This window comes from Schistocerca serialis, chromosome 7, assembly GCF_023864345.2.
Source record: "Schistocerca serialis cubense isolate TAMUIC-IGC-003099 chromosome 7, iqSchSeri2.2, whole genome shotgun sequence".
Classification (NCBI taxonomy): Eukaryota; Metazoa; Arthropoda; class Insecta; order Orthoptera; family Acrididae; genus Schistocerca; species Schistocerca serialis.
The window spans coordinates 425,831,436-425,855,161 of record NC_064644.1 but is presented as its reverse complement, the minus strand read 5'-3'; the positions used below and the strand labels follow the sequence as shown (position 1 = coordinate 425,855,161).

Below are 23,726 nucleotides of genomic sequence, written 5' to 3'. Positions count from 1 at the left end.
CAACTTGTCCTTCAGTGAGATGATATCCTGCGAACTAGAGATGGAGGGAGACATTCAGATTTCATAGTGCTAGACTTCTGGAAAGCGTTTGACACGGTACGCTACTGCAAACTGTTAACAAAGGTAGGAGGATACGGAACAGGTTCCCAGATATGTCACTAGCTCGAAGACTTCTTAAGCAGCACACAAAGGATGTGCAGCACTGCGAGGCTGATTGCTCATGATACTGTGGCGTACGGTAAGGTGTCGTCGTTTAGTGACTATGGGAAAATTGGATGATTTGCACATAATTTCTGTTTGGTTTGATGAATAGTAGCTTGCTCTAAATGTGGAAAAATGTAAATTAATGCATGTGAGCACCAAAAACTGTATCGTAATGTTCGAATAAACCATATTTAGGGTAACGTTGCGAAGCGATATTATGAAGTGGGACGATAATGTAAGAACGGCAATAGGAAAGGGGAACAGTCGACTTCGTTTTATTGGGAGACTTCTAGAAAAGTAGAGTTTTCCCACCACATATAGACCATTTGTGGGACACATTCTTGAGTACTGTTCGAATGTTTGGGATGCCCCCCAGTTCGAATTAAAGGAAGACTTCAGAACAATTGAGGCTGGTTGTTAGATTTGTTATTGGTAGGTTTGATAAACACGCGAGTATTACGGAGTTGCTTCGCAAACTCAAGTTGGAATCTTTGGAGAGAAGACGTTCTTTTTCCGGAACAGTACTAATAAATTTGTATTCTGGGCCCGTCGCGTAGTATACGTCTTTTGTGAAGCTTTTAATTATAATTAATGATTCGAGATACGCTTGCTAAGTCTGACTGCTTTTATTTTACAAATGGTCTGTTTCGGCAGCATTGCTATGATGTTCTGTGTAATCAATGATAGATACTTTTGGTACGTTATTTCTATTTTATAGGTAAATTATTAAATGAATTTCATTATATTTCGATATACAAGCGACAACGGTGTTCTGTCATTGTCTATTTGCTTGTTAGTTTCGTTCCGCTGGTGTTATCCGTTTACGAAAATAGATTACAATGACATCATCCAGCGATGGCATAACGACATGCAAATTGTGGATAAACAGTACTGCATGTAGCCATACTATATCGCTGGACTATCTGTAAAACAAGCTGTCACAAAAATGCAGATCTAAAGAACATAATATGACAACCGCATAAAGTAATAAGTCGAATAAGGTGAAAACCAAAAATTACTAGTAGAGTATCACCAACGGAACGTAGCTAACAAACAAATCGAGAGTGACCGGCCACGAATATCGCATGGATACCAAAAGCATTAGACTACGTAAAACATATATAAAAATGAAATATGTATGACAATCGCCTACAAAGTTAAAAATGTTGTACCAGAATTATGTACCATTTACTTACAAATAACCTGATGATGACAATTCAGCCGAAATAGGCTTGTTGTAAAATAGCAACAATCAGACTTAGTAGCGTACTTGGAATTACAAACTACAATAGTCCCATTTAGTTACATTTATAGGACCAGCATTTGAACCTGACTGCAGAACGAATATGCTGCCACCAACGTACATTTCAGATAAGGACCACGAAATATGACAAGCGGAATTGGGACAGGTAGGGAGGCATATAGAGAGTCGTTTTTTCTCGCTCTGTCTGCAAGTGGAAGAGGAAAGGAACAAGTGCATGGTACACTCTCCTATGCACAACGCGGCAGCTTGCAGGAAATGTTTGTAGATGCGTTCGTGGCGTAGAAACTCTGGCTGTGCGGGCGGATATTATCTTGCTGAAATGTAAGCCAAGGATGGCTTACCATGAACAAAACTGCGCGTTGAATATCGTCGACGTACCGCTGTGCTGTAAGAGCGCCGCGGCTGACAACCAAAGGGTCCTGCGTTGATAGTGCATGGCACCCCAGACCGTCACTATTGGTTGTCGAGCCTTATAGAGGGCGACTCGCAGGCTGATGTCCCACCGCTGTCCAGGGCGTCTCCAGTCACGTCTTCGGCCTGTAACGTCACTGACTGGAGTAGATTTGTGTTCAGTGATCACTTCCGCTTCGAACTGAGCCCCTATGACCAGCAGAGACGTGTCTTGCAGAGATACTACTGACAGCCGCCATACAGCCCAACAACTATGGGTGACATTTCTTTTCAACAGGACCCCTTTGGTTGTCATCCGCAGCTCCCTTACATCACAGCGGTACGTCGACGCTATTCTACGCACAGTTTTGTTGTCCTTTGTGGCAAGCCATCCTGATCTTGCATCCCAGCAAGGTGGTGCCCGGCCGCTGAGCGCGAGTTTCTACAGCTCGTCTTCGTGCTTACCAAAACCTGCCTTCTGCCAGCCAGTTCAGTGTATCTCTCCCCAGTTGAGAATGAATGCAGCATCATGGCCTCAGCCCTCCAGTCATCTCAGAATTTTGACGATCTAATGAGCCAACTCGATGGGATTTGGCACAGTATCCTTCATGAGGACATCCAACAACTCTGTCAATCAATGGCAAGCCGAATAATTGTTAGCATAAGGGCCAGAGGTGGAGCTACATGTTATAGATTTGTCCAATTTGTGAAGCTCTATTTTTTCGAACAAATCATTCAGTTTCCAGAATGAGATTTTCACTCTGCAGCGGAGTGTGCGCTGATATGAAACTTCCTGGCGGATTAAATCTGTGTGCCGGACCGAGACTCGAACTCGGGACCTTTGCCTTTCGCGGGCAAGTGCTCTACCAACTGAGCATTCAGTTTTTCTAAAATTTTAATAATTGGATTATCTGTACATATACATCTCATCTACCGGTTTCTTGCCCTTTCAGATAACTCCTGCGTGGATAATTCCTGCGTGACACATCGTTTTCTTTTCCCTTAGAGTGTATTTTCCGCTCAATATGTGATGGAAATTAAATTTAATTTACCTTTATCAAGGCACTGATCTTTCCGGTTTATTTTGGTGCATTTCGTGTTTACGATAACATCATTTTTAATACTGTGGGTGACAGCTGACTACTTACAAGTCTATAGGTCTTGATGTCATCGTTTCGATGATGCAGTACTCGAAATATTCCGAGAAGTGTGTCGTACTAATGAATTTCTTAACTTGGCGAAACAAATAAACATCAGAAGACGTGAGTCACTTCTTACTTGCTCACAATAAAAAGTATTTGTTTAAAATAACAATATATAGCGTGTCCATGAAGTCCCGCTATCAGTTCAGAAGACTATAATTTGGGAACTATTAAAGACAGAAGGTCATGATTAGTTGTATAACGTTCAGCAGTTCTGAAATATTTTTCTATTGTGCCAGAATTTCAGTGTTTGTCCCACTCGTCGCTCATAGAAAGTCAAGGCGGTATTGGAATTGTGCTTATGTATGGCAGCATCGACATTTCTGATTGTTTCACTGATCCGTGCACAAAAGTTATCAGTGTCGTTGACTGGGTCTGTTCACACGCGATCCTTGACGTAGTCTCACAAAGAGAAGTCAAGTGGTTGGACATAGAGAGAGTGAGAGCGGAGGCTATGTGATGGTACCATCACGACACTGCCTGTCTCTTCAGTGTTTCTGAAGCACCTCGTTATACTTGTTTTTGGCTGTGGTCCCTTACCACAATGATGCAGATAATTTCGGAGTGCCGTTATCATTGATTGGGTTTCTCCGTATCAGACCACACACTGCGCCTTCTCCTGATCTGTCGCTAATTTTATACATTCCAAGTCAAATCTGCAAGAAATTGCGAGCAGAAAAAGTTTGAGATCTACTAAACCTTTCAAAGTGAACCACAATTCTCTTTCTCTAATACTTTCAAATTATGATTTTTTTAAAATGATTCCGAGAATTTATGAACGCCCAGTATAAACATCTTCAAAGATTTATTGATTATTTTGTCAAAATTTACTATCTAGTCTTACTTGAAATATAGAAAGATAGGAAGCAGTTTTCGTTCAAATTTAAATGAATCTTCATACATGTGTACGTGTCTAGACCACTCATACAGGTTCTTCGTATTCACGCACAGTTTTATCCATTTTCACAATATATCAGTGCAACACACGAATGTTACACCAGAGAAATGAAACAGAAAATTATCAATTGAACACAAACTGTATTTCCTGTTTATCTATTACTCTTACGCCAAATTATCGAACATTTTGTGAAATACGGCTATGTTTGTCGTTAGAGTACAGCTTTTCCAAACTTCGTGAATTCTTCTATTAAGACGGCTTTCGCTTTGGCCAGACTGTCTTCTGTATATTTATTACCTCATGGTTTTTGGATGAAACACGTTCAGCGCCCTCAACCCTGAGGTCTCCAGGTTTACCGATATTCGCGTGCAGTAGAGAGAGTCTAATGTGTCACCAGCTGTCGAGATCCTGATCGTTATTGCACTGTTGACATTTTCTATACTAGTGTGAGTTGTGGCAAATAAAGAGCCAGCCTCGAGATCATACTTACCATAACAGAACCCCACTTACTCCATTCCTGCATAGAGATTCATTTCTACGTCGTTGCCAGAACAGGATATGTCGATGTCCTCGACTCGTACAGATCACTGAAACAGATTTCTGCGTTATCAGCGTGTTCCGAAAAACCATGGGAGGCTTGAACGTAGTCCTAGGGATACTTGATTTCTTGAACTGCCATTTTCTTCGTTTTTCAGTTTTATTTCTGAATGTAGTTTTGATTTGGTTGGTTTGATTTGGTGGAAGAGACCAAACAGCGAGGTCATTGGTCTCATCGAATTAGCGAAAGATGGGAAAGGAAGTCGGCTGTGCCTTTTCAAACGAACCATCCCGGCATTTTCATGAACCGATTTAGAGAAATCACGGAAAACCCAAATCAGGATGATAGAGTCTTGCAGCTGAACCAACCACGGTTATTGAGGATCAAAGTGGATCTTTGAAAGACAATGCTCCTTATTTTCCCTTGCTGCCCCCATGTCGGAACATTAACACCGTCACTCCCTCAGCACTGGCCCCGGTTATTCAAAGCAAACGTCGCAGAATAAAAGACGATGACGTAGTTGAGGAGCCTGTTCTTTTCGCTCTCCCTTCGGGTAGCCCTCCATTGAACATCTTCTCCTGCCTGTGTTTGCGGACGAGACAGTCATGGGTGCTTCCGCAACTGATCAGATCATCTGACGATTCTCCCGTCATCCAGTCCGCCTCGTAGGTGCGGCCTTTTACGGAGTCTCTTTCAGGGCCCCACTTGCTCCCTCGTTTCTATCGGATACCTCACCGGTCGTCTCATCTTCTCAAAGTATTTCACCACCTTCTGTCACGACCTTCACGTCACAACCCCTTAATAAGCATAACTTGATTCATTTCCAAGGGCAGACCACCCCGTGTTTACTGAGCAAATCTCCATATTCGGGTCCCTGTCCGTCGACGAGTGAGTTGCGAAGGTCTGTCCCTCTGCATCTGAAACTGATTTCTGCGTGACCCACCCACACAACCGCATGAGGTAGCGGCAGTTCTGAGGAGCCGCAGTAAACTACGTGTCCAGCCTGAGAGAGTCTCATCACGGAAGAAGAAAAAAGAGTTGGATGAGATGTTCATACTACTTCACTCTCAGTTTCGTCCGTTGATTCTGCTATGTATACTGGTACATAGCTCCGTTCTATGATGGTTTTGTAACTTTGAAATTTTTTTCATGTTTAGTTGTCTACGTAACCATATGCTTTCCTCACTTTGAACGTTAAAAGGATTGGTTGTGAACTCCGGCTCGCTGCTTTGCGACTGGTATTATTTTCGATTCCTGGGCTCTCGACCTTTATTACTGTGGCTTCCGAACTTTCTACGGACACTGCCTTACTTTATAGAGAAGGAATTCCATTAAGAAATTTAGAAGTTCTCGATTATGGGACGGGTTAGGATGCAACTTTTGTGATCCTACTTTGCTTCTCATCTATGCGCCTTCTGGCTCTTGTCGTTCTGTGATACGTTCACGTTTCTTTCTACAAAATGAAACTCATTTACGTACGTTGCAAATCCCCTACAAATATTCTTTACGGTGGTGATTCTAATTGTGTTGTCCGGTCGGTGGGTCAGTTTCCTAATTCTGGTTTTGTCGGTATCCTATACTTGTCTGAAACGTTTATGTTACTGCCACCTCTAGCAGTCAACTTGATCGCTTTTACCTTGCTCATTCCGTGTGTAGGAAGCTTGTGTGATACGCGTTTGTTTCTTCTGATTTAATTATGTGGTTGGTTGGTTGGTTGGTTTGGGGAAGGAGACCAGACAGCGTGGTCATCGGTCTCATCGGATTAGGGAAGGATGGGGAAGGAAGTCGGCCGTGCCCTTTCAGAGGAACCATCCCGGCATTTGCCTGGAGTGATTTAGGGAAATCACGGAAAACCTATATCAGGATGGCCGGACGCGGGATTGAACCGTCGTCTTCCCGAATGCGAGTCCAGTGTCTAACCCCTGCGCCACCTCGCTCGGTAATTATGTGCAGTAGCCGGTAAAATTGTATCGTTTTCTCTGGATGCTCGGTATAGCCTATCTACAAGACTATTACTTTGGTGTTCCTGTGCTATAGAACGGTACTCGTTTACTGTGGATTGGTGGAAACTACATGCCAAGCCACAAATTCGTAAAGCTCTTACGCGTTTTGGTGCCGTAAGGGCGGCGAACGTCCCGCAGACCCAAGGATTTAGCACTCCGTATTGAGCCAGCTTTACGATAGAGCTAGGCAAGATCCTCTGTGGGTTACGGATGTACGTCGAATTCAGGCCAAACTGATAGAGTTAAAACAATTTCAGACAACGGGCAAAATCCGCATTACAGTATGAATTGACTTCACTACACTGTCTTATCCGTATGGAACGCGCAGGAAATACGTTTGCATTGCATGCCTTACTAATGCCGATGGTGGTGTGCCTACCTTGACGTTTTCATTTTAATTTTTAACTACGTTATTGAACTGTGTGGGATGAAAATTTTCATGATGACTTTTGCCTGATTTCTTAAGTACGATATATATGATGTTGTTACCGGGTCTGTCACAAGAGTCACTTCGACTGTATTGTATTCCTAAAAGTATTTTATATTCATTTTTGGTGACACAATAATGTCGCAAATCAGTGAAGTGATACAGGGTGTGTCGCATGCTGCTCCTTTCAAGAAAGGTAAAATAGTCCTCATCCCAAGAACCAAGGTTTCCACCTGATGAAATTCGACAATGAAACTACTGCTCGAGCCATAAACATCCCTCTCTCTAAGGTGCTCGACAAAATCATTGCCTTTCACCAAAGCTCCTCTTCTGGACGCACGGTACTAACTTCTATTATCGGATGTCGAGATGTCGTTTCCTGGTTGCGACCACTAATATCTCCGGGACTTTGCTTTTTCTCGACGTGCACAAGGCAATTGTTTCTACCAGTCACAGTTTTCTCATGACTGTGTTAACCACTTTGAATTTTACTCACGACACATGCCAGGCCGTAGCCAATCTTTTCTCTGGCATCCATGCATCAGTTGTTGTGAACGGTCAACTTACCCCCTCGGATTTAGATCCGACGGGCTATACCCGAAGGAAGATCTTTGTTTTTAGAACCCTTAATTCGGCGTATTTCCATGCAACTACGTGACTGGACTATATTGCAAGAACGATTCTCTGTCCACGCTTACGCCGATAACGTCATGCCGACGACATTTCAGGGTCGAGGATACCTTGGATTCCTTTTGTCGCCCGGCTGGCGCCCACATTGATGATCACAAATGCACGTTCCTGCCGTTGCGGGGCTTTAACCAGGTGGTAATTCCTTGGAAGACGCTTGTAGAGCGCTATAATATTTAAGGGATCATAGCAGATCGCAATCAGCCCAAAATGATGGCGAGAGGTCACGACGCGTGGTCAGGGAGCTATTCTTGAGCACGAACGCAGTTCCCTTAGCCCCCTTCACGTAATTCACGTCTTAGACACCTACATTTTCAGTAAAGTACATTACATTCGCAGATCTTTCCGCTTGCCACGATGATGCACCGCAGACTCAAATAACTATCCGGTCGATTCTTGTGGCGACGAACCATCTTTCGAATTGGGTATGAAGTGGTGGTCAGGCCCCACAAGATCGGAGGATTGTGTCTTCCCGATGCTGAAGTCAAAGAGTCACCTTGTTTGTATGACGCAATGTCGTAACAAGCGCACAGGCCTCGAATTCCATTACATATCGTTTATTGTCCTGTCCCCAGCCGGTCAGTCTGAATCCACCCGCTAGTGCTGGACGGATTAACCCTAAATTGCGAAATGTCCGAGAATATAATTGTCAGTTTTTTTAGAGTTGACATCCCTTCATCGACGAACCTCGCAGCCGCAGACTTACGAGGTGCATCCAAGTTCTAAGGCCTCCGATTTTTTTTCTCCGGACTGGAAAGAGATAGAAACATGCGCATTGTTTTAAAAGGAGGCCGCGTTCATTGTCAATACGTCCCAGAGATGGCAACACCGTACGGCAGATGGAATTTTACCGCCAGCGACGAGAATGAGGTTTTAAATACCTAAAATGGCGACGTTTTCCTTACTTGAACAGCGTGCAATCATTCGTTTTCTGAATTTGCATGGTGTGAAACCAATTGAAATTCATCGACAGTTGAAGGAGACATGTGGTGATGGAGTTATGGATGTGTCGAAAGTGCGTTCGTGGGTGCCACAGTTTAATGAAGGCAGAACATCGTGTGACAACAAACCGAAACAACCTCGGGCTCGCACAAGCCGGTCTGACGACATGATCGATAAAGTGGAGAGAATTGTTTTGGGGGATCGCCGAATGACTGTTGAACATATCGCCTCCAGAGTTGGCATTTCTGTGGGTTCTGTGCACACAATCCTGCATGACGAACTGAAAATGTGACGAGTGTCATCCAGGTGGGTGCCACGAATGCTGACGGACGACCACATGGCTGCCTTGTGGCATGTTGCCAAGCAAAGTTGACGCACAACGACAGCATGAATGGGACTTTCTTTTCGTCGGTTGTGACAATGGATGAGACGTGGATGCCATTTTTCAATCCAGAAACAAAGCGCCAGTGAGCTCAATGGAAGCACACAGATTCACCGCCACCAAAAAAATTTCGGGTGCTGAAAAATCATGGTGTCCATGTTCTGGGACAGCGAGGGCGTAATCCTTACCCATTGCGTTCTAAAGGGCACTACGGTAACAGGTGCATCCTACGAAAATGTTTTGAAGAACAAATTCCTTCCTGCACTGCAACAAAAACGTCGGGGAATGGGCTGCGCGTGTGCTGTTTCACCAAGACAACACACCCGCACATCGCGCTAACGTTACGCAACAGTTTCTTCGTGATAACAACTTTGAAGTGATTCCTCATGCTCCCTACTCACCTGACCTGGCTCCTAGTGACTTTTGGCTTTGCCGGCCGCGGTGGTCTAGCGGTTCTAGGCGCGCAGTCCGGAACCGCGCGACTGCTACGGTCGCAGGTTCGAATCCTGCCTCGGGCATGGATGTGTGTGATGTCCTTAGGTTAGTTAGGTTTAAGTAGTTCTAAGTTCTAGGGGACTGATGACCACAGATGTTAAGTCCCATAGTGCTCAGAACCAACCACCACTTTTGGCTTTCTCCAACAATGAAAGATACTCTCCGTGGCCGCACATTCACTAGCCGTGCTGCTATTGCCTCAGCGATTTTCCAGTGGTCAAAACAGACTTCTAAAGAAGCCTTCGCCGCTGCCATGGAATCATGGCGTCAGCGTTGTGAAAAATGTGTACGTCTGCAGGGCGATTACGTTGAGAAGTAACGCCAGTTTCATCGATTTCGGGTGAGTAGTTAATTAGAAAAAAAATCGGAGGCCTTAGAACTTGAATGCACCTCGTATTATGCCGTGGCGGTCAGCCATTTTGCCTCTGCGCTATTGAAGTAGCTTCCGCGTCAAGAGCCTGGAAAACTTTCTGGTCTCATAATAGTCCACCTATATTATCGATTGAGATGGCTTCGTCATGCTATAGGGTCATTCATCGTTTGATACTCACCGGCGACCGTTTTCTTCGCGTGGGCTGTCGCCTGACTGATCAACATCAGACTGGTATATTACTTCGCGGCCTGGTCTGTTGTGGACGGGATCATCGACTCTCACTTGTCGACAGTTGGCTTTTCTTTCGCGACGGCGTGAATCTGCTTTTCCCGGTGAATTTATTATTTTTCCGAATGTATACCTTTTTCTTGAGACGGAAAAGAGTACGATCGACTGGCACTTGGAACACAACATTCACTACATTGTTGATGGAGGGAACGGCCCTGATTCCCGTGTCTTACATCAGTATCTGGAAACCGCGTATTTAGAAGTGACTGCGGTTCCCATAGTAGCCGGCCGCGTTGGCCGAGCGGTTCTAGGCGCTTCAGTCCGGAACCGCGCGACTGCTACGGTCCCAGGTTTGAATCCTACTTCGGGCATGGGTGTGTGTGATGTCCTTCGGTTAGTTAGGTTTAAGTAGTTCTAAGTTGTAGGTGACTGATGACCTCAGATTTTAAGTCCCATAGTGCTCAGAGCCATTTTTTTGGTTCCCTATTATCGAACGTTTTTTGCAAAAATGCTTTTTCTTGTTTTTAATCGACAGAATGTTGGTTAAGTTCCGCTGTGGCCTTGATTCTTCCCTGTTTCTGATGCCCAGTGAAGTGAATCCTTGATTTGTTCATTTTTCTTCCTTACACACATAAAAAATAGAAAACATAATAAAAGTTAAAAATAGAAACAAGAATAAGAGTTTGGTTCTTGGTTACTCAGAATCTTTTTATTTTGTTACTAATAATTGTTTCCACTCATGTATCATTCTTTTTTGTTTTTTATTTTTTTCACACTAGTCATATTATGTCACACATATTATAATTGAAAAGTAATATGGTGACAAAACAACTTTAATTGAATTTAGATTGTTATTTAGTCATTTACTGATTTTTATCATCATAACAAATATGATATTTATAGCAATCGACAAGAAAATGACCAAATGCATATAGTTTTCCTGAAAATGTACACTTGTCGTGATTGCCGAAATCCTTTATACCTGCAGTCGGGTAAGCGACCACGAACTGCTTTCCACCTGGACACTTCCATCTGTCGACGCAGGTTTCATGGTGGAGGGTCAGGTTTGCAAAGCCCATGTCATACATCGATAAATAAAGATGTAAATAACTTCACTGAGTAATGCAGTGAGTTGCAAGAAGACAGAATATGAGGGTAATGTCCGATGAGTTGCCGAATGTGCTTCCTACATTACAAGCTGCAGGATGATATTTTTCATGTAGACCCGCAAAACATAAATTAAAACGCCGTCTACTACATCGAAGGAATTCAGTTTTCCCGCAGGCGCAAGGAATCTTCAGAGTTTCTATGGAAAAACGGAGCTCGTTGACATTTTGAAAAATTTATCTGTCTTCCACCAGTTTTGGTGCAAAACATATATATAACGCAAAGATTTCGTAATTATAGGTTCGAAAAATTGGCAAGGTACGATTGAATGTTTTAATAGCATCCTCATAAGAAGCAAAAAAATGGTTGAAATGGCTCTGAGCACTATGGGACTCAACATCTTAGGTCATAAGTCCCCTAGAACTTAGAACTACTTAAACCTAACTAACCTAAGGACATCACACACACCCATACCCGAGGCAGGATTCGAACCTGCGACCGTAGCAGTCCCGCGGTTCCGGACTGCAGCGCCAGAACCGCTAGACCACCGCGGACGGCATAAGAAGCAATTTTTCTTTCACTGTCAATCAAATATCAACAAATCTGAAGCCTCTTGATAAAGGTTTTAACTTGTCTATAAAAATAAAAGTCGCATATTTTTGTTGTAGTAACAAAAGTATTTAAAAGCAAATAATATTCAAAATTCAATAGAAGTTAACGCAAATAGACTTGTCTTTCCATCATGTTACCTTTCGGGTGTAACATGTAGGAAGTAATATGACTAGTATTGAAAATAACATAAATTTAAAGAAAGAGTGAGAGGGACTCGATTCAGCGGAGCTTCAGCGCAAATCACATGATTACCTCCAGCTCATGCTCAGGGTCACAACGCACCGGTACATCACTGACGTGTAAAACTTCTCTTGCGATACTCTCGAAATCGCGTAAGTAGTGCGCCTTACTGTTTGCGCATTACCTTGTCCTAATAGGCTACAAAAAGTGTACAAAGCTTGAAGTAAATCTATGATCCGAATGTCGTAGCATCCCACTGTAAGATTAAATAAAATCGGCGACACCTGTAGAAGGTTATCAAGTCTCGTACGCATCTGTTGTCTCACGAAAAGGTCGGACTGACAGTACACAGTGACCCCAGTCAGATGCAGTCACAACGGCCCGTTGTGATGCAGGCACTTCGCGAACAATGACGAGTAGTGTGACTCAGCTCACAAGTTGTCTCTTTCAGTATTGAGAGGGCAAAAGAATCAACCGCTACACCAAAAAGACAATTACGTGGCGACTGCCTTCGTTTTTTTTCCTGTGCCAACCTCTTCGACTCAGAGTAGCACTTACAACCTACGTCCTCAGTTATTTGCTGGATGTATTCCGAACTCAACAGCTTTTGCCCTCTACAGTTTCTCTATTACGGTGGAAATTATTCCCCGATGTCTTAACAGATGTCCTATCATCCTGTCCCTTCCGCTTTTCTGTGTTTTCTACATATTCCTTTCCTCTTCGATTATGCGCAGAACCTCCTCATTCCTTATCTTATCAGTCCATCTAATTTTCAACATTCGTCTGTAGCATCACATTTCAAATGCTTCGATTGTTTTTCCACAGCCCATTTTTCACTACTATACCATGCTGAGATCCAAACGTAAATTCTCAGAAATTTCTCCCTCAAATTAAGGCCTATGTTTCATACCAGTAGATTTCTCTTAGGGATGCTCTTTTTTCCAGTGCTAGTCTGCTTTTTATGCCTTCCTTGCTCTCTCAGTGGTTACATTGCTGCCTTGGTAGAAGAATTCCTTAACTTCATCTACTTCGTGACCGTCAATCCTGATGTTAAGTTTTTCGCTCTTTTAATTTCTGCTACTTCTCATTACTGTCGTCTTTCTTTGATTTTCTCTCAATCCATACTCTGCACTCATTAGACTGTTCATTCCGTTCAGCAGATCACGTAATTCTTTTCACTCAGAATGACAATATCATCAGCGAATCGTATCATTGATATCCTTTCACCTTGAATTTTACTCCCACTCCTGAATCTTTCTTTTATTTCCAACATTGCTTCTTCGACGTGCAAATTGAACAGCAGGGGCGAGAGGCTACATCGCTGTCTTACATCCTTTTTAATCCGATCACTTCGGTCTCGGTCGTCCACTCTTGGCTCCCTTACATATTGTATATTACACGCCCCTGCCTGTAGCTTATCCCTGTTCTTCTCAGATTTTCGAATACCTTGCACCGTTCTGCATTATGGAACGCTTTTAACAGGTCAATAAATCCTATGAAGGTGTGTTGATTTTGCTTTAATCTTGCTTCCGTTATCAAACGCAACGTCATAATTGCCTCTCTGGTGCCTTTAACTTTCCTAAAGCCAAACTGATCGTCATCTAACACATCCTCAGTTTTCTTTTCCATTCTTCTGCGTATTATTCTTGACAGCAATTTGGATGCATCAGCTGTTTAGCTGATTGTACGAGAACTCTCGCCCTTGTCAGCTCTTGCAGTCTTCGGAATTGTGTGGATGATACTTTTCCGAAAGTCAGTTGGCATGTCTCCAGCCTCATACATTCTGCGCAACAACCAGAATAGTCATTTTGTTGCCTCTTACTCAAAGATTTTACGAAGTCTGATGGAACGTTATCCATCCCAACTGTCTTATTTGATCTCAAGTCCTCCAAAACTGTTTTAAATTCTGATTCTAACACTGGATCCCTTATGTCTTCTAAATCGAATCTTTTTCTTCTTCTACCACGTCAGATAAATTTCCCCCTCTTAGCGGCCTTCAGTGTACCCTTTCCCCAAATCCGCTGTCTCCTCTGCATTTAACAGCGGAATTCCCGTTACACTCTTCATGTTACCACCCTTGCTTTTAATTTCACCTAGAGTAGTTTTGACTTTGCTGTATGCTGAGTCAGTCCTACCGACAATCATTTCTTTTTCGATTTCTTCACATTCTTCATCCAGCCATATCGCCTTAGCTTCCCTGCACTTCCTGTTTGTTTCATTCTTCAGTGAGTTGTATTTCTGTATTCTGAATTTTCCTTAACATTTTTGCGTTTTCTTCTTTCATCGATCAACCGAAGTATTTCTCCCGTTACCCATGGTTTCTTCGCAGTTACCTTCCTCGTACCTTCGTTACCTAGAGCTATCTTTCCTTCTCAAGTGTAAACCCAACGTAGAGAAACCACTAATTCTCCAATTTCTCTGAAGTGTTATGTTTTGGGACTCATATGTTTAAATGAGATTATCATATTTTTGAATGTTCTAACAGCTACACTCGAACTGAAAAGGATCGCGCACCATGGTTTTTGCCCTAGATGATTTCAGAAAACGAAGCGTATTGACCTGAACCACTTCACAGAGGTTGCTTTCGGGCAGCAAAGATTGTCGAAATCGGGAGTCGGAAGCCACGACCTCTCTTTGCTGCTTATATTGTGAGAGGTGGTAATGTTTCCAAACTATTATTGGTAACTGAAAAATGTACCGCTAGGAATTTTGTCAGCGTGCGCAGTTGCCTCAAGAGTTCTCTACATGAACTCCAAATATTGTTCAATTCATTTTATTTCTTGACCTTTTCTCGAGTATTATATGCAGGGAGGCTATCAGGTGTCGTGCCTTGTAGAACAGAATGCGCTGATTTCAACACAGTTTGCTTTTAGAAAACCATTTAACAATTGCTAATAAAATTAAGTTGCTAGAACGTTGATGCAAGACACATTATCAGTTACCACTTCATACTATGTCCTTTTTTACCAAATATGAGAGTATGTTTTGAGGAAATGTGATTGGCATTCTTAATACATTCACAGAAAAAATTTCAGCACCAAAAAATAATTAATATAGAGTAATGAAATTTGAGGAATACATTTGTCTAGGTAGCATGTTTAAGGAATTACAATTGCGAGACCTCTGGTTAATGTATGAACAATATAATCCTTCGCAAATGTGAAATGCTGGTACATTAATAACTGGTGTAACCGCCAGAATATTGAATGCGAGCATTCAAACGTTCATGCATTGTGCTGTGCAGGTGTTGGATCTCAGTTTGTGGGACAGAGTTCCATTCCGGTTGTACTCGGTGGGTCAGTACAGGGCCGTTTAATGCTGGTTGCGGACGACGCTAGAGTTGTCGTCCTATGGTGTCCCATACACTGGAGACAGGTCAGGTAATGGAGCAGGCCAAGGCACAGTAGAGCGTGTTGAGCTACAACTACGGTATCTGGGCGAGCGTTTTCTTGTTGGAAAATACCCCTGCAATATTGTTAATGAGTAACAGCAAGACACGTCGAATCACCCGATTAACGTACAAATTTTCAGTCAGGGAGTGTGAGATAACCACGAGTGTTCTCCTACTGTCATACAAAATCGCACACCGGACCATAACTCCAAGTGCAGTCCAGTGCGTCCAGGACACGGAGAGGTTGGTAGCACGTCCTCATTTGGCTGCTTTCTAACCAACGCACAGCCATCACTGACACCGGGGTAGAATCAGTTTTCATCGGAAAATACGGCAGCTTTCACTCTGCCCTTCAATGAGCTCTCGCCTGACAACCACTGAAATCGCAAATGGCGGTGGTCAGTGGAACGTACGCTACAGGGCGTCTGGCACCGAGCAGGCCTTGAAGAAACCGATATGTATCAGTTCGTTGTGTCACTGTCGTCCAGACTGCTGTTCAAATTGCTGCTGCAAATGCAGTGCGATGTGCCAAAGCAACACGCCGAACACGATGATCTTTCCTCTCGGTAGTGCCGCATGACCGTCCTGAGCCCGGTCTTCTTGCGACCGTACATTATCGTGACCACCGCTGCCAGCAATCACGTATAATGGCAAAATTCCTGCCATGTCTTTATTGCAGTATCGGAGAAGGGGCATCCAGCTACTCGTAGCCCTATCACACGACCTTGTTCAAACTCAGTTAGGTATTGATAATGGCGTCTTTGTTGCCATAAAGACATTTCTAATTAACATCAACTCACCACATCCAATCTCTTAGGTAACTATAGTTGAATTCTTTTATCTTGGCGGCTCGCGCATGCCCGTCCAGACGCGGGAGATTGCTGCGTTGCCAGTTGCACACGACACACGCGCCAAAGGAAGCAGCGCCATAGTATAGTATAGTTCGCAAACTTACGTTTAGGGCGGAGCACGCACTTTATGAAGTTAAGCCACCACGGGCGCATTAACCCTTTCGCTGCTACGGAGACGTGCTCCCCGCATTCCGCGCTGTGCGCGATTTTGCACTGCTCGCCTGTGCTGATACATGGTGTTCCGACTGCTTTAACACACTTATCATTCGATTTCACAAAAACCATTTGGCCCCAAAATTTGATTTTTACACATCTTCTTGACTGATACCTTCCCCCCCATAAATTACTTAATTTTGTTTCGATGTTCAACGCGGTTATTGTGCAGCATTAAATGTAGTAAACCACTGCACGAAATTTTGAAGAGTTTGCAGAAGTAAAAGTCCATGCGTATACTTTCCGTATGGTCGATTTTAATTGCCACAATGTTGAGAATGAAATGTGGACAAGATACCTAAATTTCATATAAAATTTACTTTATAATAATATCTCATTAATTTATGTACCAGATAGGTGTCACATGTAATATTGAGAAATATTTCGTCTTTCGCGACTGTAATAAAAGTTTTATTTATACCACAGTCATTTCGCTTTTTTCAAAAATGTTCTGATTAAAACAAAGTTGGCGAAGTACACAAAACTGAATTGTGGATGTAATAAAACATAGAAACTAAAATATATTGTAAGTGAGGCGCAGTGCGCAAACAATTTCTGTTTGTCACAACGGACAGCAAATACTTGCCAAAACATAGATCAGTCGACGAAAACATTGAATATGATGACGTTACCAAAGTAGCGAAGCAAAGAATTGCGTCAGACAATCAAGAAGCTCGGCAACGTACGAGCCGAAATTCTGCTCTAAATAATACTTTTAGTACTGTCACAAAAGAATATATCTCAATATTAATAGTAAAACAGCGACTGCAGAAGAGAAGATATACAAACAAAACAGATAACATGAATATTGTATGTGTGCCTTTTCATTGTTTTTAATTGCTGTGAAAAGAAATATTGGAAGACAAAATTAGAAAAACCGAAAACTTATTATGATTATAATGAAGAGACAAAGCACTAGATATTTAAAAAAATTACATTCAAACGAATAAAATTCGTGAAGTAAGACACTTAGATATTGTTTGTAAGTAAAGAAAATATTAAACACCAAACAAGGTTTGAATTCAGAACCTTTCACTCGGCAGCCAAACACCTTAACCATTACGCTAACGCGGCTGGTAATTTAACAGAAATCCTGGAGGACTCTAAAACATCACGCAAAATACCGACAAACACTGTTGGGACGACTATGAATTACTCATCTTTCATCGAAGTACAATAGGAAATAAACAATTACCGCTGTTCTTTATTGCGAAAAAGCGGTTTGTGAGAGTGATACAAACACCTTTCCTTGCTATCGCCCGAATTAGGAGGCTTATTGCTTGTTTGGTTTAATTAATTAATAGAATATGAAGCAACTGGCACAAAGAACGCTTTTTCCAAACTTTCAATAAAAGAAAGTCTGCTATCAAGACATTGCTTTTGTTCAATTACTTTATTTATGACTGAACGTTTCTAAAACTGAAGACACTCGTCCGTGCTCTGCACTGCAGTCGAGCTCTGGCAACGTCGTTCTCTGTTCATTGGCTGATTGTGTTTTGTGACGTCAGATGCGCAGAACGAACCTAAACACGACCGCCGTCGTAAATGACGCGCACTATAACAGTCACGACCGCTACAAAGTGTATTTAAATCAAATCTGATTTGTTTCTCATAGTGGCACTACTATTGCCACTCATATGCATATGGCACGAAATTGGAACAGACATCGTCCTTCAGATGTAGAAACACGCCCATTAACTTTCGTTTATGTCATACAATTCCTTCTTTTCGCTGTCAATGTATTTAGGTAAACGTGTTAGTCCTCGCTGTTATGCTGTCGCCATCAGACAAAAGAACTCGTGTGCTTGAGTATGGGAAGGAAAATCACTTACAAGAACAAGACAGCACCCAATATCTCTCCATGTACCAAATAAGTATTGATGACTCCACATTATGTACGTTCTTATTCACTATACAAAATAATTTTTTCACATATTGAGGATCCACAAAGATCACACTTAATATCGTAATAAAAAGCAGTCCAGATTGCAATACATTTTTTTTTTGTTCCAGTAATCGGTTTATGTCTGCACAATCATTTTCAGACCAAAGGGTACAGATAATGTGAAAAGCCAGTCAGAAGATGGTCATAGAGACCGAAACCGACTACGAGTGTTAAAAATAATGTGTTGCGGTATGGACTACTTTTTATTAAAATCATTACACATAGATCCCTAGTTTCTTAATGCGACAACCACAGCGTTGCAGAACATTAGTTTTTCTGATGAAGAAACGAATAAAGATTATAGCTAAGCATTGGATTGATGACGGGGTCATAAGGGATAGACAATACTGTGAATTGGACTGAAATGGGGCAAGAAATCGACCACTGAGTTTTCAACGGATATTTCCTGGCATTCGTCTTTAGTGATAAATAGGAGCCAAGGAAACCCTGAAATTTGATTACTAGACGAGGATATGAACAGAGTTCTTACTGGATAAGTGTCCAGGGCTTTAATACTGCTCTAATTCGTCTTCAGTGTTCTAATCCTACCAAGTGAACTGCACAATAAAATCAAAAAGACTTGTTGATTATTTTATTGCATTTAAATGCAGCATTGTTTGATAGATTAATTGCAAAATGGAACCTTCCGTGGAATGAAATGTTTGAAGAAAAGACTGAAATTAATTAAATGTCTTATTTGGTCTAAATTTGCAAAGCCATCGAAATTTTTCCTCTTGAGCGATGTAAAGCTATTCAATTTTCTTTGGGAGAGAATGGCTTACTTGGAAATTTTTCCTTGATGTTACATGCATATGGGTGTGTCTCCGACGTACAATGAGTCAGTTTATTTCTTGGAATTCCAGTACCGATAGTACTCTAAGAATTAAATCTGAAAAACGTATGCTATACCCTTTAATTTTCTCAATATTAATTTAATTTTATTATTACTCAACTCTGATTTAATTTTATTATCAGTTTCCTATCTACATGAATGCAGGCATTATCATCTGTAACCTTAAGTAACCTCATCAAGGCAACACTGTTAAATTAATGACCTGGTATGTTACAGGTGTGCGTCATCGTGAGACGTGGCGTAGACGTTGTGCAGGCAGGGCATTCGCTTATCCTTGGAGTATTCAAGCGTCCTCCCTGCTGGAGCTGCCTAAAGACTGTCTCTCTGGGAATCTGTGTACATACTGTTTTGTCTGTTAATGTTTATGTTGGCAATAAAATTCAAAGTGTGTCTCACTTACTTCACCCTGCTTTCCCTCAGAGTGCATCACATTTGCTTTCGCCTTTTAAGATAGTTTAGAGAAGTTTAAACAGTAACTCTCATTAATTTGTCTAATGTCTGTCCCTGCTGACACAAGACTTTTTTCAAAGCACCTCTAGAACAAGTGGTAATATCAATGTTATATCATCTAAAGCTTACTTCCTATACAAATTGATATATTTACATCAATTTCTATGTCAGACTAGTTGCCACAGTTAAGTCAGTATACGTCAAATGATGATTGAAACATGTAAACTTGTACCACTGGTGGAATGTCAATATATTGCCAACACATACTGAGTATATTGAATGGATGACAACAAAAATACATTAATCCAACATGTATGAATCCTACAAAAGTTATCACTCTTGTATGCTTCCTTCAACAGCCTGTGAACTTAAACACACGAAATTTTTATGTTCTCTCATAGTTATAAGACATGAGGGATATCAGTAGGACGATTCATTACAGTCACTGATTTGGGGTTTACAACTGTCCCAAATGCCAGTATATGGAAAGGAAGAGATATCGAGCTGACAGAGCTGTTCTCATAATTCAGATGTTTGTTTACCTCCACCGCGAAGTTGGCTGTACATATCGATCTTCTGTGGCTTAAAGAGTACTGAGAAATAACTTTGCCGGCCGTGGTGGCCAAGCGGTTAAAGGCGCTACAGTCTGGAACCGCGCCGCCGCTACGGTCGCAGGTTCGAATCCTGCCTCGGGCATGGATGTGAGTGATGTCCTTAGGATAGTTAGGTTTAAGTAGTTCTAAGTTCTAGGGGACTGATGACCTTAGAAGTTAAGTCCCATAGTGCTCAGAGCCATTTGAACCATTTTTTTTAAATAACTTTGTAATCAACAAACACAAACACTTTAATTCACGTAGACCATGATTTGGGCCCTTAAAAAGATCATTCGGTGGAGAGATTCTAATGTAATTTTCACAAAGGAAAGACTGTATGATCTACTAAGAAGTAGTAATGCAGAAACAGCAAGGCTTCAGCTATTGTCTTCGGTACATCTATGAAGTGACGAAAAACGATGTACATATACGTTTATATAAACAGTGTGTTTCAGCTGCCCCCTGGCCGGCCGAAGTGGCCGTGCGGTTAAAGGCGTTGCAGTCTGGAACCGCAAGACCGCTACGGTCGCAGGTTCGAATCCGGCCTCGGGCATGGATGTTTGTGATGTACTTAGGTTAGTTAGGTTTAACTAGTTCTAAGTTCTAGGGGACTAATGACCTCAGAAGTTGAGTCCCATAGTGCTCAGAGCCATTTGAACCATTCAGCTGCCCCTACCTGCACGTTTTATGCAACCCACAACGCCTTCAAGTACCACGTACAAGATTTTCATATTCTCTCGCTCACTACATGTAGACTATTAGTCCCACAGAAATAATGAATGGAACCTTTTTGTAGGAAATTTTATATAGTTAAATTTTGTAATGAGATACGTTTTTTCAAGAAACCGTAGCCTAGTGAAATAATTATTAAGTGTGTCACCAAAAGTCAATAATGTCAGGAAAACAACCAAGGAAATGTAAGGCGAAGAGAAAAAAAAAAGTATATTCTGAAGAAAAGCAAGCGTTCTTACCTAGCGAAGAGCTGTTACACATTCATAAAGATGCCATTACATGAGGAAACATTTGCGCCAACATATTTGTTCATCCTTTCTTTTGTGTTACTTGTAATAACAGGTTTGGTGGTATCTGAGCAATGTGGACCAGCAGACGTAAAATGAAGTAATGGACATTGGACAGAGAAATTAGAAAGAAATGATGTAATAACAGATAGACAACAGAAAATTACTGGTGTCCATGAAAAGAAGATTAAAGCAACTAGCGAAGAAAAGGCTGATGTACCTAGATGAAAATGGGAGAAAGAGGTTTGATTTTATCCACAATGAATACTAGGTCGTTGTTGCCATAATCAGTGCTAAAATGTAGTCTCAATCAACTTTTATAATGCGAAAGAATTGAAACTGACAGGTTTCTCAGGAGCTTGCCTACATTATAAAAATGTCTCTGAGCACTGTGCGACTTAACTTCTGAGGTCATCAGCCGCCTAGAACTCAGAACTAATTAAACCTAACTAACCTAAGGACATCACGCATATCCATGCCCGAGGCAGGATTCGAACCTGCGACCGTAGCGGTCGCTCGGCTCTAGACTGTAGCGACTAGAACCGCACGGCCACTCCGGCCGGCCTTGCCTTCATTATAAGAACCATTCGGAAAGAATCTTACAAAACCGTTAAAAGATAAAAATTTAAACAAAAATATTAATATTGCCAACGAATTTTCTATGTTTTTATAACGCATCAGTTTTAGTACACTTGCGTTATGAAAGGTGGCTGAGCTTACATTTGAAGAGTGAGGTGAAGAGGTTCCAGATACGACCCAAACCAGAGTGCACAAGCAGAGTCACATAAAAGTCGGGACCCGGTCAAATAAAAAGTGAAGGCTAATCAGTCTGCTGTCCAGCAGAAAGATGTGACAAAATCACTTGTGGGAAACATGAGACAGCCGATACGCAGCCTGTCATCGAGCTCATTCCATTTAAAAACCTACAATGAAGCGTGGTGTTTTTCATTAGGACTTGGTGTAACTGGACCTAGCCAGAGAGCTGAATATGTCACTGCTTCTAAAGTCACAGTACCAAAGCACTACAGATGACCCTTCTGAACCTACACTATCAATGAAGCTGGAAGATAACACAAGCCTAGACTTAAAAGGTGAACCTCACCGCCAGATCCTCCCAAACCCAACGTTTCAGGAGGGAAGAATTTCTGGCTTTCATACAGACAATAAACTTCAATGGTCCCGTACTATAGCTCATACCATAGGTCAGTACTAAAGCTTGCTGGATATAGTTTGTGCACGTAATAACTTTAGACATCTATGTAGCACACACTGCTGTAGCCTCACCTAGATTTACATAGTTGAACTTCTAGCCATTGATGGAACGCTAAGTTACCACATGACCATAGTGGCTGACCATCTTGTCGTGCAGACTCTCTCTATGCAATGACAGTATTTACTTTAATTGATAATGACGAAGTCATGTGTTACCCACCATACATTGTAGTTTTGTGTCGCGTGTGTGTGTTGTAAAGGTGTTCTTAGACCGGCCTCGAATGCACCACATAACTGAATGCACTGTATCTTTATGGTGGCTCTGCAGGTGCAACCTAAGGCCAATAAACGCAAGCGCGCGCGCACACACACACACACACACACACACACACACACACACACACACACACACACAAAAGAGTACTGTACCCCCGCTATATCAGCCACAGCTATTTAGTACATCGGCCTTGATCGATTACTGCTGTAGCATCAAAACTGTTTTTAAACATGTGGAAATGAACAGATCGTTCGTTCAGAAGATATGGCACGCCTTTCGAGGGAATCATAGAAAATATGAAGGTCTGAGAGTCACACCAATGCAAAATGCGTTTCGTCGTGCGTTCTTTCCTTCATGCCGGCCGGGGTGGCCGAGCGGTTCTAGGCGCTACAGTCTGGAACCGCGAGACCACTACGGTCGCAGGTTCGAATCCTGCCTCGGGCAAGGATGTGTGTGATGTCCTTAGGTTAGTTAGGTTTAAGTAGTTCTAAGTTCAGAAGTTGAGTCCCATAATGCTCAGAGCCATTTTTTTCTTTCCTTCATTAATTGATGACTCATGGCTAGTAGTAAATTATCACATACATATGTGATGTACAGTACCAAACTCACAACGAAACGTAAGTGATGAAGGACAGGTAAATGACACAGTAAATTCAAGGCAATAACTCAGGATTTAAATTTTCATTCTTTACATCTTCTGTGAATTACTGAAGGTAGGGGGCAGGAGGAACAAGACTTCTGATCAGGTGAGTACAGGGTTATAAATAGAAAATCAAATAGGGGTAAGGCAGGAGTAGGTTTAATAATGAATAAATAAATAGGAGGGCGTGTGAGCTACTAAAAACAGCATAGTGAACGCATTACTATGGCCAAGGTAGACACGAAGCCCACTCCTACCACAATAGTACAAGTTTATATGCCAACTAGCTCCGCAGATGACGAAGAGGTTGATGAAATGTATGATGAGTTAAAAGAAATTATTCAGATAGT

At 42.0% G+C, this 23,726-nt stretch overlaps 1 long non-coding RNA gene across 1 annotated transcript in view; it reads left to right on the top strand.

The window, feature by feature from the left end:
* LOC126412838 (uncharacterized) overlaps positions 1 to 19,584 on the top strand; it is a 32,197-nt gene extending 12,613 nt beyond the window's left edge. Inside the window, exon 3 of the long non-coding RNA XR_007575355.1 lies at positions 19,402 to 19,584. This is a non-coding gene — a long non-coding RNA (uncharacterized LOC126412838). The remainder of the gene's footprint in view (positions 1 to 19,401) is intronic.
* Positions 19,585 to 23,726: the final 4,142 nt, after the last annotated feature.